A 14,284-nucleotide genomic window follows, 5' to 3' on the forward strand; every position below is an offset into this window, starting at 1 on the left:
TTGCATACCTTTATGAATTTTGCAGGTGGATTAGGAAGGAGAACTTAATATGTGAGGATACAATGTAAACATAGGGCTAAATTTTAAGTAACAATAAACTCTAGCCTCAGGATTAGGGTCCTTTTTTTTTTGCAATTGCAGTTTCATGTGGCACTGGAGAGAAAGATATATGAGTGGGGTGATGGAACAGCTTACATTTTACTACCGAGAAATGCAAGGACAGTAAACATGGGGTTCTTTTTTATGTGAAAAGTTATGAGATTATACACTGCTAGGGCACTTAACTGCCTTCTCTGCTAAAATAATGCTGCCATTGAACTTATAGACAGGTGCTACCAGGCTGCTGCCAGGAAAAGCATGTGCTGAGGTGTCTGATTTTTCTCTTATTACCTAAGGCTCTTGTGAAAGATCAGCAACTGTAACATTTGCCGTATAATCACTGGAACCTGGGTCACAGGACTAGCTTAGCAGGAAGCTGAGACTAGAGCACTTAGAGGATTGTCTAGAACATTGGGCAAGGAAGCAGGTGCCAACCCCTCCTTTACTTTGATGTCCATTTATGTAAAGTTGCTAAAACAGGATACTTTCTTGAAATATACCTGAATGATGTACCTTGAAAAGATAAAATGCCTGGCCAGTATGTGTGTGTACAGAGTGCCTGGTATTTTAAAATTAGACTGACTTAGGGTATCAAAATTTTCCTGGCAGATGACTTGTAACTTCTTAAAGTTGAACTGTATTTTGTAAGAGTTAATGTTTCAATTGGGGACTTATATCTCATCCCTTTATTATTCTTACTCCAAAGCCCAAATGTGTGAAATGTAGTAGAAGTTGGTTTTTACGTCTTTTGCTATTGTTTACATCCTTTAAACTCAGACTTCTTTCTGTCCTTTGCCATAATGGCCATATGAGATCATTTCTTTTGCTTCTGAGGTTTTTAGGCACAGATTTCAATGGCTTACTGGAAGTGAACATGCTCTGCTGTTTTTCTGTGCCTAGAGTTTCCTCCCCAGCCTGACAGGCAGGTAGGTTCTTGGGGAGCAGTCTGTCTGTGGTCATGATGGCTCTCCCTTCCTCCTGTGAATATGCCCATTGCTCCCTAGTAAGGTTGCTTTGACAAGTGAACCAGAACTCTGAAAGAGAGGGTGAAGGCAGAGCTGCTGAAGCTGGAAGACGAGTAATAAGAAACTGACTACCGTTTTAGGGTGGCTGTTATTTACACTCTGTTTTCAAGTCCATGACTGTGTCCTTTCCCTCCCCACTCCATCAGGTCTCTCACTTGGAGATCTCTTTAGTTACAGCGTGGATTCATACCTGCTTGAATAGAAGCAGTTACTAGGTCAGGAGATTATCCCTTTATGGTTTAAATCACATTGTGAATTAGCTTTTCCATACTTAACTCACACCTTTCCATTTGGATTTCTTTATCTTACAAAACCAAGCATTAGATTTTTGTGGAAAGCATGAATATGCTGCTGCTGAAACAAAAATGTCTTTACTTATACTAAAAAGATGTAAGACTTAAGAGTTTTGAGCTTGCAGTTCTCCCTAAAAGTTGCCTAGCTTTGTATATTGTGTGACTAGATTTTTTTCTTAATATGCAATGCCACGTTTCCATTCATATTGATAATAGAGCATGACTCATTTGTTTACATATTCAAAAACTGTATATACCATATATTGTATTTAGAAGATAACAAAGAGATGAATAAAGGTTGACACCCAGCCCTCTAGAGCTAGGTGTAGTCTAGTGGAAGGCAGATAAGCAAATAGCAACTATTAATATAATACAGAGCAATGCATCCGCTGTGAATGGGTATGCGCCAGGGGAATTGAGAGCCTGTAGAAGTGCCTAACCTAGCCTGGCTCTGCCAGGTGTCACCCAAGTTCCCAACTAAAGAATGAAAGGAGCCATTTGAAGGGATAGAAGAGGTACTATAGGGCAATATGCAAGAACAGGTGGAAAAAAGGCATGTGCTGAGAGACCCAGCATGCTTTTCAGATTACTATATGATTGTATAATATTTAGATGATTATATTTTATTATTACAGCTTAACTTTTTTGGTGAGCCAATAAATGATATACATAGTTTTGCTCCTCTCTCTCTCTCTCTCTCTCTCTCTCTCTCTCTCTCTCTCTTCCCCCTTCCCCCCTCCCCCAGTGTGTGTGTGTGTCTTTGAAATGGGATCTTGTTATGTTGCCCAGGCTGGAGTGCAATAGCTGTTCACAGGTGTGATCACAACGCACTGCAGCTTTGACCTTGGCTCCGTTGATCCTCCTCAGCCTCTTTAGTAGCTGGTACTACAGGATCACATCACCACACCTGGCATTTTTCTCTTTATTCTTACCCCTGCTGTGAAATGTAATTTTTAAATATTCGGTCTCATTTCTTTTTTCAATTGTCAGAGTCATAATTTTAAAGAAAATATATCAATTCTAATGTTTTTCTTTGCATTAATTTTATTTTCTTTACATTTTAGAGCTGTGCCTTTTTGCCTGTTTTTTTTTTTTTTTCCCATTTAAACCATCATAGTCGGAACTAAATCTTGAGAGGCTCCTTTCAATCTTCATAAATACAGGAATGATATATGCAAATATACATGCATATATGATATGCATCTGTAAAAGAGCCATTTAAAATCCAACGTCTAATTTCAGCTGTGCTTTAGAGTACATGAGGGTGATTTCTAAAAAATCTTCACTACCAAAAGAATATCAAAGGGCACACCTTATCAACTGTCTATTAACTGTGCTTTATAGAAGCAATGACGGCAGTGGAAATTTTTTTAAAAAGAAAAAAAAATGTAAAAGCTGCCACTTAATAGGAAATCTTTGGACGGTGCTTCTTTTGAAAACAAAAACCAGTTGCTAATGTCAGCTCTTACCAACTTTCACACTTGAAAGTTTTCAACTTAAAAAAATTGGACACCATTCCACAAAAGCTGGCAAAGCAAAGTTTAAAATGAATAGCCACTGAGATTGGTTATTGACTGTGGGACGTGGGTTGAAATTAACATTGAAATCATTAAAGATGGTTTTAATCCACATATTTTAAAAAACAAGGTAGAGAGAGGGAGAATAAAGGTCTGATTATTCTGTTCTTGGTGGTATGGCATTTTGCAAACAGAGAGGACCTATTAATAACTTCCTGTGGGTTAAATCTCTGAGTCATGCTTTGATGCTTTTATAGTAGGATTATGTCATGTAGGCCACTCGTTCTGCATTATCCTTCGATTTTTCACAAAATCAGGCATAATTCTTCAAGTATGAGATTATTCTGTCAGTTTGATTGGGTACTTGTACTCTAAAAGCTTTATTTTTCTTTTTTAAAAGCTTTGTACCGGGTAAAGTCTCTAGCCACCCTGTTCCATCTGATTCTATCCCCTCAAACTATCTCTCTTGCCTTCTGCATCTTTTTCACTCTCTCTATTCTAAGCTTTAATTTTGTGTTTCCAGAAGTGGGGTGGGGAATCTCATTTGTTCTCACAGGTTTTCTCTCCTGTTTAAATGTGGATTCCACATTTCCAGCTACTTGTAAGGCAGTGGATGCCTCCCTGTTTCCCGAAACTCTCCTTCTATACAACTAAATTATTCATTATCTTTCACTCCAAAACAGACTCATCCTGGTAATTTCTGTGTCCCAATTAATTGTACCAATGCTTTTTGACCCTAAGACATTATTTCTTTCAGCCATTTTTTATGCTGCTGCTAGAGACCCTAGGTTCTTTCTGACCAACAGCTTAGCTATTAGATCTTTTGCAGAGTAAAACATTGTCTTCCTTGGCTGACCCAGTGCTGTCCACTGACTAGTTAGTCCCTATCTGGACATATTGGGACACTTGTAGCTACCCAGTGGTCAGTCTGGACTCAGCTTATTTCTCTAACTGGAGCTTCAGTTATCTACTATCAGCTAGCCCAGTAGGTAAGTAGAAGTTGACATACTCCATCCCTGAATCCATTTAGTCAGAAATCTAGCAGACTCTTATTTCAGATAAGAGTCTGTGCCATTATATTGGCTGCCTCTGCCATTATCCTAATTTGGGCTAATACATTTGCTGCCCTGTTGTTCTTATACTCCTAGCACTATGTCAAAATTAGTGCCAGTCCTTCTCTTCTAAATTCAGTGAAATAATAGCAATAATGATAAACAGTAGTTATTGAGCACTAACTGTGGACCAGGCAGCGTCCTAAAGACTTCGCTATGTATTATTCCATTTAGCAACAAATTAGCATGGTGGTTGTCCTTTTTATTGTGTGGGCCTGCCGTAATTGGTAATGTAAGTTATTTAGTAGAATGTCACTTACTTTATTCATAAAATACTGTGATGATTTAGCCAAAGAAAATAACTGAATCTCTGAAAGATGAAATAGTTAACAGACCTTTTTTTCCCCTGCCCTATAAGCTTTTTTTCTTTTTTGGATACAGTCTTGCTCTGTCACCTAGGTGGGAGTGCAGTGGTATAATCTCGGCTCACTGGGACCTCTGCCTTCCAGGTTCGAGCAACTCTCATGCCTCTCAAGTAGCTGGGATTATAGGCATGTGCTACCATGCCCACCTAATTTTTGTGTTTTTATTAGAAATGGGATCTTGCCACGTTGGTCAGGCCAGTCTCAAATTCCTGGCCTCAAGTGATTCGCCTGCCTTTACCTCGCAAAGTGCTGGGATTACAGATGTGAGCCACCACACCCAGCCCCCATTAGCTTTTTAAGCATGTTTTTAATATGTACAGGATCACCACAGTTCCTGTTAAAATTCATCCAGTAGTGGTGATACTGCTAAGTAGAGAGAGGTCCCTGTGCTTTATTTATGGGTGATGGAGTTTTCTGAAGTTTCAGGAGTTGGACAAGTGTCCATCCAGTTGTCTTGGAATAAAGGCTCATTCTCTTTCCTCGTGGAAGTATTAGTAAGATATATAGGTGCTATGTTGACTCCCATTTGACAGAGATTAAAATGTAAGTGTTGGAGCAGATTCTGAGCTCGGCTTTGAGAAAACATTATGGCATTGATCAGTTACTATCCTTTGAGTCCATTAAAAGTAATTCTGTCTTTATGAACTTTGAATCGATCCTGGTTACCAATTTCTCTTCAGAAACCATTACTAGAACTAGAGTATATACAAGTTATGCAACAATATAAATTTTTTACTCAGAGAGCTTAAAATAAAACCAACCCTCTCCCTTTTAAAAGCTTTTTTGTGTTATTTTACTTCCTATATTCATTCAACCAATATTTAATGTGTAGATAGTATTGAGCCATCAATACTGGATGCTGGAGTATTGAAGTAAAAAGAATAAATTTCCCTAACCTTCTGGAATTTATATTCCAAGCATGGAGTAAGATAAAAAAAAATCAAACAAGATTGCCTAGCGTCTTAGCTGTACTTTCCCACACATCCCATAACCAATCCACAAGCAGATACCCTTTGCTGTACCCTCAAAACATACCCAGAACGTAACTACTTCTTGTAACCACCACTGCTGCCACCGTGGCCCGAGACAGTAGATCTTTCACCCGGATTCTGAAATAGGCTCCCAACAAGTGTCCTCATTTCCTCCCCCTCCTCCCGCAGAATCGATTAACACAGCAGCCAGAGTGACCCAGTTGCAATACGGACTGCCAGGCCTGCCTCTGCTCCAGACCTTCCAAGTCTTTCCATCTCACTCAGAGTAGAAGTCAGAACCCTTACCATGCCTCAGCCCTGCTACCTGCTAACATCCTCTCCTTTGCCCTCTCTCCTCCAGCCACGCCGGCTCCTTGCTGTTTCTTATTTTTATTTATATATTTATTTTTATTGTTTTAGAAGGAGTCTCGCTCTGTCGCTGAGGCTGGAGTGCAGCGGCGCGATCATGGCTCACTGCAACCTCTGCCTCCTGGGTTCAAACAATTCTCCCGCCTCAGCCTCCCACGCAACTGGGACTACATGTGCATGCCACCATGCCTGGCTAATTTTTTGTATTTTTAGTAGAGACAGGGTTTCACTGTGTTAGCCAGGATGGTCTTGATCTCCCAACCTCGTGATCTGCCCGTCTTGGCCTCCCAAAGTGCTGGGATTATAGGTGTGAGCCACTGTGCCCGGTGCTTGCTGTTTCTTAAACACAACAGGCTCAAGCACTTCACCTAGAGTGTTTTTCCCAAGAAGTCCACATAGTTCATTCCCTCTCCTCCTTCAGGTTTCGTTTAAATGCCACCTTCTCAGTGAGGCCTTCTCTTACCATCTTACTCAAATTTTCAGCTCCCTCAAACCAGACATTCTTTATTTTTCTCCCTAGCTCTGTCAACATCTAAGCATGTGGATATTTTGCTTATTTGTTAATTATCTGTTGGCCCCCACTGGAACATAAGCTCTGGAAGGGAAAAGCTTTGTGTCTTTTTTTGATTTCTGTAGCTTAGTATCTAGAACAGCTTGACACATACTCAGTGTCCAACAACTGTTAGTTTAATGTTAAGTGGAGATGAGTGCGGGAGGTATTGCCAACTAGTTAGAACATGACCAAGTTGTCGTGTAATACCTGCCTTTATAATAGTTCAGTCAAGCAAGTATTCAATTCTTATTAGCAATCATTTTCTCAGGTCAACAAGAATGCAGAGATAATCTATTAGGATAGTCCTTAAATTCTCCTATGGATCTATTCTATTATCTATGGATCATCTATTAGGATATGCCTTAAATTTTCTTCTTCGTATGTTAAATAATAGTTCTACAATATGTTGACAAGAAAGTTCAAGAGAATATTTAACGACTGTGTAGCAGGCAAACAGTACTCAGAGACATAGAGCTTTTCTTTTTCAAGATGATAACGAGTAAGTTTAGACGTATTGATTGTGTTTAAGTTTTGTTTAAGTGCCTTGGCCCATACTAGGAACTCAGTAAACATGTAATTATCTAGTCTTTTTCTGAAACCAAAATTTTTATGTGAATAGAGTCAAATTCCTAATTGGTACTTTCAGGGATTCTATAAAATCATGAAAGATTATCAGAGAATGTATGATGGACTGACATAGCTCTTGAAGAAAAATGTCAGCTTACAAATCTGTAATTTCATTCATTCATATCGGGTTCTGTAGCTAAGTTCAAAGCTAAGATGTATCCCAATGCAACGTTTTAGACGGAATAAGACAATATAAAAAGGGTTTTAATCTTTGAACAAACTTTGGTTCAATTATGCATGAGGGACTTTTTTTTCCTAGATAATTTCACTGGGCTTCCTTTGTCTTCTTGCTGTGCTTCCTTTTCTCTCTCTCATCTCAATGTGTTGTCAACTCAGTGAGTGACAGCAGTACTAATAAGAGTAAGGTCAAGAGATAAATGGTCATTTTAAGCCAGTTTAGAATGTTCATCCTAAAAATACTGATAGCAAATTAGTAATAATTAGTAAATAATAATGCTGTACTCCTGATTAGAGTTGGGAGTGAAACTCCCCCTGATTTCATATTTCGCATTATTTGATTTGAATGGTGGTTGTTTTTGACAAGAGACTTTCTACTTCAGAGACTATCCAGGAAAAAAAGGGGTTGAGGGAGGCTTTAGGGAAGTAATCTTTCTAAATCTGTTGGATAAACTTAGGCACGTCTGTCACCAGTCTCAGCATCTGCATCTCCTAAAATTGTCACTTAGTAAATATAGTGTACAAAAGCTCATGAGGCTGTCGGGCAGGTTATTAACAGCTGAGGGACTAAATGTAACTTAGTGAGAGGAGTATGGATGTTAGCACATACCAGAGCAGCTGTATCATGAGTCATGCTCAGGACTGTAAAGAATAAATGCTTATTGCTGAGTGGATTAGGTGAGCAGAAACTGAAGCCTGAACAGAAAATGAGTCATTATGACAAAGCAACCATTTTTTTTCTCCCCAAATTACTTTGCCTGTAAGAGTGAAGATAAAAAAAAGTCTTAAAATCTGAAAGTAAGGGGTCTTGTAAACAGATGACAGTAGAGGCTAAGAGTGACACTGGAAGATCAGCACCTTCACGTTTGGATGCCAAGCTCTTTCTTGCTAGTGTAGAGAGAAGCTGTGGTTTTGGGAAAGTGTTCCAATTCATGCCTTTTAGCATAATGGCTTATTGTTTGCTTCTAGAGTCAGACAATCCAGAGTTTGAATGCCAACTCCATCACTTATTTGTTGTGAGACATCGGGCAGGTGACTTCACTCCTTTGTATCTCAGACTTCTCATAGTAAAATCAGTTTAATAGCAGTGTCTGTCTCATGGAGTGGCTACGAAGACAGTGCCTATAAATCACTTGCGTCAGTATGAAGCAAGAGCTGACGACATCTCATCATGATGATGGTGGTGATAAAGATGGGGATGGCAGGTCATATGATTCCACGAATACTGACTTAGATTCCTGGAATTAGAGAAGCTTAAGGCGTAGCAGAGAGAGGTGGGGTATGCCTGTACCTCCTCTTCCATTAGGGTGGGGCTAAGTAGGACAGCCTCAAGTGAAGAGAATGGCAACATTCTTTGAGGAGTGAAAGTACTTAGGATTAAGGCAGTAACAGAAAGATTCCTAAGACAACCATTGCCCTATTTAGCAAAACTCCTTTTTTTTTTTTTTTTTTTTTTTAGTGAAGGCTAACATTCCTTTAAGCCTCGCCCTGAGATAGTAAGTCCTTTCTTACCTCAAAAATCATTCCGCCTTCATATAAGGAAAGTTCGTAATCTCCACCTGTGTAACTACGATTCTAGCACCTCAGTCCCATTAGCCCACCACTGTGTGCAGGGACAGGGCAGAGTGGGAAGGACCCTCCGTGCAGGGGCACTGTGTTATGGGGATCCTCCAAGGTCACACTTCTTATCAGGCAGCTCTCCACTGAATGATTTCAACGGCAAGTTGAGAAGGCTTTGAGTTATCACCAAAGCCCAGTGTGAATCACTGTGCTTGGACATCACTCTGTCCTTTAACTCTTTAATTCATTTATTCTACTATATTTTAACCATTTGCTAGACTAGACATTGTGGGTATAGGGAAGAATTCACAAACACAGAAAAACAGAGTAGCTACTGTCTGGAATGTAAGTGCTATGAGGGAGTCTGAATGCAGCTAGCAGCTGGGACCCCTATGCTGCGGTCATCAGGAAAGGCTGCTCAGAGCAAGGAGCCTCTGAGCTAGGACTTGAAAGACAGAAGTTTGCCAGGTGGAAGAAGGCATGGGTGAAGGTGCATGATCCTATGGCCAATCCAAGGGTTGAACAGGGAACAGCAGAACGAACGAACAGGTTTGAAGTGAGAAAGGAATGAGAGTTTGAAGTAGCAGCAAAAAGATTGGAGAGGCTACAGCAGATTCAAGTAATCGTTTTGCTTTTCTAGTTTTTAAAAATTAGAGACAGGGTTTCATTCTGTCACCCAAAATGGAATGCAGTGGTACAATCATAACTCACTGCATCTTCAAACTCTTGGGCTTCAGGGACCCTTCTGCCTCAGCCTCCCACATACCTGGGACTACAGGCATGCACCAACAAATCCAGATAATTTTTTAAATCTTTTTATGGAAATGGGGATCTTGCTGAGTTGCCCATGCTACTCTCAAACTCCTGGGCTCAAGCAGTCATTCCACCTTGGCCTCCCAAAATGCTAGGATTACAGGTGTGAGCCACTGTACCTAGCTGAGAGATCATTCTGATATAACAATTGATGGGGCCAGTTATATGGATGTGTTGAGTTAGGGTGCACCATCCCTGAGGGGGACATTGTGGAAGACTTGAAGTGACTAACTTTGTAGAACATTTGATCTCAGGAATCTGCTGTCAGAATATGGAAGACAGCAAGTTCCAGTTTAGAGCAGGGAAGAATGTACAGATAATTAAGATTATATGATGGATCGGACTGTGAGAAATTCAGGTGGAAATTTGAAGCATGCAGAAGTGAATATAGAGGCAATATTATATAGTAGCTGAGTACAAGCTTTAGAGTAAGAGTTGAATTAAAATTGCAGCTGTTTCTTTTAAGACCATGTGATGATCTTAGAAGCATCATTTCACTTCTTTGGGTCTTTTTCCTCATTTTACCTTCAATTCCAATTTTTCTGGTAGTAATATTCCCATGGTTGTTACATTTTTGTTTTCATTTGCCTGATAGCCATTTGCCCATGATTTTTGAGTGTTGACACTTTGTTTTAGTTTTGTTTCTTTTAAACAACATAGCTGGGTGTTTTTGTTTTTAACCCATCCTAAAAGTATTAATAGGCTTGGTTTTACTCCTTCTAGCTTATTTTTTAAACTTTGTTTTTTCTCTCTCTTTTAAAAAAAAAAAAAAACACCTTTTTGTAGGAGGGGCAGGGCTGGTGGTATGGAACTAGGGGGCGGTTTGATGTAAGTACCATTCATTCCATGATTATTTTTAATAGTTTGAAAGGTGTGCTAAACTTTTCCATTCTATTAGTGGTTACATTTTCATTCCTATTTCTTGACTCTTAAATGAAACTAATTAGTATTTCCTACACAAATGCTCTAAGACCTATACAATATTTTTGCTTCTCCATCTTTTTTTTTTGCTTTTCTTTATTTATATATATATATATATATATATATATATATATATATATATATATTTGCACCTTAGGTTCTGGGGTACATGTGCAGAACATGCAAGATTATTGCATAGGTACATACTCCATCTTTAGATGTTATTTTTTTATTCTACAACTCCCTTCTAAAATTGATGAGCCTAGGTTAAGCCATTAGATTCCTTTTTAAAAAGAATTATTATTCAGCACATATATTTAATCAGTATATTTATAATAATATGAAAATGACATTTATTTGAATATAGTCACAACAAGTATGAAGAAAGCATAAAGGTTAAAATTTTAACACTCAAAATCAAAACAAAAAGAGACTGGACCAGGCAAACTGGCTCATGCCTATAATCCCAGCACTTTGGGAGGCCAAGCCAGGAGGATCACTTGAGCCCAGGAGTTTGAGACCAGCCTGGACAACACAGTGAGACCCTGTCTCTACAAGAAAAAAAAAAATGAGCCAGACATGGTGGCATGTGCCCAAAGTCCCAGCTACTCAGGAGCTGAGGCAGGAGGATCACTTGAGACTGGGAGGTCAAGGCTGCAGTGAGCCTTTACTATGCCATTGTACCTCAGCCTGAATAACAGAGCAAGACCCTGTCTCCCAAAAAAAGGGAAAAAAAAGGAAAGGAATCTAATTGTAATCCCACACATATCCTTAAAGGTAAAAACAAAAAAAAATCAAGTCATGGGAGTTAATTAGAAGAGAACTTGGAGATCATTTTGTATACTCTTTCTAAAAATAGAGTAGGAGCGTTTGACTAATTTTCCCAAGATCACACAGAATTAGTAGCAGACTCAAGACCCAAACTCAGATATCCTCATCACTTTTCATTTCTGACTCTTCATGATATCACTGGTTATTCCGGTAGCCAGTGTTACCCATAATCCTTCCATATCTTAATATGAAACTGAGACAACAGTTCTATATGTTTTAGAGGTGAAGTGATGGTATTGCTCTAATCTCTGAATGTCACCTTTTCTTTTCTCTCATACAGCAGTGAAATCTGTGCTCCCCTGTTACAGAAGTCAGCCTGTTCAGAAAGACCAGGCTGGGCTCTAGATTGTTGAATGTGATGACAGGGGCATGTGGAGTGGTACACACAACCCATGAGTGTTCTGAGTTCACTGTTCTACCTGAGTTTCTGTTAGCTGCATGTTCTATGTATTCGTCTGTTTTCATGCTGTTGGTAAACACATACCCGAGACTGGGAAGAAAAAGAGGTTTAATTGGGCTTACACTTCCGCATGACTGGGGAAGCCTCAGAATAATGGCAGGAGGCAAAAGGCACATCTTACATGGCAGTGGCAAGAGAAAATGAGGAAGATGCAAAAGCGAAAATTCCTGATAAAACCTTCAGATCTTTTAAGACTTACTCACTACCACAAGGACAATATAGGGGAACCGCCTCCAGGATTCAGATTATGTCCCACAGGGTCCCTCCCACAACATGTGGGAATTATGCAAGTACAATTCAAGATGAGATTTGGGTGGGAACACAGAGCCAAGCCGTATCACTCTATGTGGCAATAGGACAGGAATTATCAATGATCATAAAGGCTATTAGCTGCATTTATTGAATCCCTGCTATGTACATGGCACTATGCTAAGTGCTTTATATGTTACTGTGAGCCACAAAACAACCCTGTCAGGAAGTTAGTACCATAGTAACTTGAGGGAACAAAGCCACAGAAGTCAATACTTGTTCAGTGGCACATAGTTTGCAAGTGGCAAGACAGGGTGGGCCCAAGTTCCTATGAAGCCAAAAACTATCCTCTATCCACCACAGTCCCCTGATTTTCATTTTTAATTCCTTTTTGTACAGAGTCACTGTGTATTTCTACATGGAGGCTCGATTGATAGTGGATTTCTCCTGTGTATAGTACTGATATATTGTTACAGTGTCATTAAAAATATTGGTGTTAGCAGCTCAGGGATGGGACTGACTCGTTGGTATCCAGTATTTCAGGGGCTACAGTGGGTTTTCATTTCATTTCTTAATGTGATCCCATAGGCCAGGGATAAATTACAACTTGAGAAGAGTAAAGCTTAACATTAATCACAGTTAATTTTGGGGGCCTACTATTCTTTTACAGAGCTGCTTCTTTATGAAATTAAGTGATTGTTAATTATTTAAATACTGAATGAGTTGTATGCAACTACTAGGGATGCCATAATAAAATACGATAGACTGGGTAGCTTAAACAACAGAAATTCATTTTCTCACAGCTCTGGAGCCTGGGAAGCTCAAGATCAAGTTCAGCTTCTGGGGAGGGCTCTCTTCCTGGCTTACAAAGGGCCACATTGTCCTTACATGGTATTTCCTCTGAATCTGTTAGGTTGGGATGCCACCCTTATGACCTCATTTAATCTAATTACCTTCTAAAGGTTCTATTTTCAAATGCATTCACCTTGGGGATTAGGGCTTCAGCATATGAACTTGGTTGGTGGGGGGCACAATTCAGTCAATAACATTTGCTAAATTTTTTCACGTGTTCAAAATTCTAATTTCTTAATGAGAAAATGTATAACCTCAACATGATCTATCATTCATAGGATATTTTAACCCATTCTAAAAGTCTTAGTCAAGCCTTAAATAGACTTGATTTTACACCTTATAGCTTATTTTTTAAAACTTTTTTTCCCTTTAAAAAAGAAGCTTTTTTTGGAAGGGCATGTATTAACATATTAAATCTCTTAGAATAAATTAACTTTCTATTTTTATTAAAATATTACATGACCTATGTTTAGCAATAATCCTGCACTCACCAGCATGCTCTGCAATAGGAAAGTATTGTTTAATTTGCCTATTAGCTGTGTGACTGCTTAAAAGGCACCACATTCGGATCTGCACTTTCTGGTAGAAAATAGAAGTGAAATTCAATAAAAGTTGGATAGACAAAGAAATATTGTTCCTTTAAAAGATTATTTGGGGATAAAATTAATTATTATTGTAATAATGTTTAGCCCTGTTGGGATTTATAACACAACCTTAGAACTACCTTTAATTTTCTAAACTGAAATTACAGTGATGATGACAGAAACAACAATAATAGCTAATATTTATTGAATGTTCACTGCATGCAGAAAGTATGCTAACCATATTAAGTGTAGTTATTCTTTTAATCCTTACAGTGAATTTATGAGAAAGATCCTCTTTTTACCCACATCTTGTCCTGACAAGTTTCTCATATTTAGCACCCCTAAATATGAGAGGTGGAACCCTGGAATCTGCATTTGAAATCGACATTCTCACTTTCCCCCATACAGTTCTAACAGTAATTCTGACAGGTATTACAGTTATGAGTATGTCTTCCTAGAGGATGAATCTGTTTGGATAAAAAAAATGATGGCAGTTTTTCCAACAGGGCAATAACAGAGACAAAGATCTGGGAGAAGCGTGGTTTGATGGGAGGTGCATTGAGGAAACGGGATCTAATTAGAGTGCAGACGCTATTTTGGAGAGCAGTGGAGAGAAAGGATATTAAAGCCAAACAAGGCTATTAAAGCCAAAATAGGACTGTAGAAATCAGAGGAGTTTAAATTTAGTGAAGAAATAGAGCCACATGTTAATGAGTAAGAAAGCCTGATGAAAACGTTAAGAAAAATCGATTTGTGAATTAACTCTTATTTTACAAATTTATCTTACCAGCTTTTAAATATTTTCTTAATATTTTACAAACATTTTTATTTCTTATTTTCTCTTGTTGGCGTCTGGATCTGTTACAAAAGAGGAATATATTATGTTCATAAATGTCCTCAAAGAAT

At 38.7% G+C, this 14,284-nt stretch overlaps 1 protein-coding gene across 16 annotated transcripts in view; it reads left to right on the top strand.

The window, feature by feature from the left end:
• MAP7 (microtubule associated protein 7) overlaps nt 1-14,284 on the top strand; it is a 193,320-nt gene that overhangs the window by 131,901 nt on the left and 47,135 nt on the right. The gene's annotated exons all lie outside the window — the stretch shown is intronic.

Source organism: Saimiri boliviensis, chromosome 4, assembly GCF_048565385.1.
Source record: "Saimiri boliviensis isolate mSaiBol1 chromosome 4, mSaiBol1.pri, whole genome shotgun sequence".
NCBI classification, from domain to species: Eukaryota; Metazoa; Chordata; class Mammalia; order Primates; family Cebidae; genus Saimiri; species Saimiri boliviensis.